The sequence below is a fragment of the Hordeum vulgare genome, chromosome 7H (genome assembly GCF_904849725.1).
Source record: "Hordeum vulgare subsp. vulgare chromosome 7H, MorexV3_pseudomolecules_assembly, whole genome shotgun sequence".
Lineage (NCBI taxonomy): Eukaryota > Viridiplantae > Streptophyta > Magnoliopsida > Poales > Poaceae > Hordeum > Hordeum vulgare.
The window spans coordinates 397,003,793-397,005,276 of record NC_058524.1 but is presented as its reverse complement, the minus strand read 5'-3'; positions in this window follow the sequence as shown (position 1 = coordinate 397,005,276).

Here is a 1,484-nt window from a genome sequence, read left to right as displayed (position 1 = left end):
CTATCAAAGTGACGAACGTGAATCATATGAACATGATGAAACTAGCATGACAGAAATTCCCGTGTGTCCTCGGGAGCGTTTTTCCTCCTATAAGACTTTGTCCAGGCTTGTCCCTTGCAACAAAAGGGATTGGGCCACTTGCTGCACCATTGCTACTACTTATTACTTGTTACTTTTCGCTTGCTACGTTTCACCTCGCTACACAATCACTTGTTACCGCTACTTTCAGTGCTTGCAGTTATTACCTTGCTGAAATCCATTTATCAGAGCCTTCTGCTCCTCGTTGGGTTCGACACTCTTACTTATCGAAAGGACTACGATTGATCCCCTATAATTGTGGGTCATCAAGACTCTTTTCTGGCACCGTTGCCGGGGAGTGAAGCGCCTTTGGTAAGTGGAAATTGGTAAGGAAACATTTTTATACTGTGCTGAAATTTATTGTCACTTGTCATATGGAAAATGTTCCTTTGAGGAGTTTGTTCGGGGTATCTTCACCACGAACGGAAGCACGAGGAGTTGTTCCTCAACCTGAGGTACCTACTGAAAATATATTTTATGAAATTCCTTTGGGTATGCTTGAGAAACTGCTGGCTAATCCTTTCACAAGAGATGGATCTTCACATCCAGACTTGCATCTGATCTATGTAGATGAAGTTTGTGGTTTATTTAAGCTTGCAGGTTTGCCCGAGGATGAGGTAAAGAAGAAAGTCTTTCCTTTATCTTTGAAGGATAAGGCGTTGATATGGTATAGGCTATGTGATGATACTGGATCATGGGGCTACAATCGGTTGAAATTGGAATTTCATCTAAAGTTCTATCCTATGCATTTAGTACATCGTGATCGGAACTTTATTTATAAGTTTTGGCCTCGTGACAGGGAAAGCATAGCTCAAGCTTGGGGGAGGCTTAAATCAATGCTATATTCATGCCCCAATAATAAGCTCTCGAGAGAAATCATCACTCAAAACTTTTATGCTCGACTTTCTCATGAAGATCGTACCATGCTTGACACTTCTTGTACCGGTTCTTTTATGAAGAAGGATATTGATCACAAGTGGAATTTATTGGAGAGAATCAAACGCAACTCTGAAGATTGGGAGCTGGAGGAAGGTAAGGAGTCAGGTATGAAATTCCAGTTTGATTGCGTTAAATCTTTTGTTGAGACAAACACTTTTAGAGATTTTAGCGCTAAGTATGGACTTGACTCTGAGATAGTAGCTTCTCTATGTGAATCTTTTGCTGCTCATGTTGATCTTCCCAAAGAGAAGTGGTTTAAATATCATCCTCCTGTAGAAAGCAACTTAGCCAAAACCAATCTAGTTGAGGAGAAAGTCATTGCTTTTAGTGATCCTGTTGTTCCTTGTGCTTACACTCAGAAACCACCATACCCTGCTAGGATAAAGGATTATTCTAAAGCTCCAACTGTGATACGTAGGGGTTACATTAGACCACTTGCACCCCCTGAGGAGATTAGAGTTGAACCT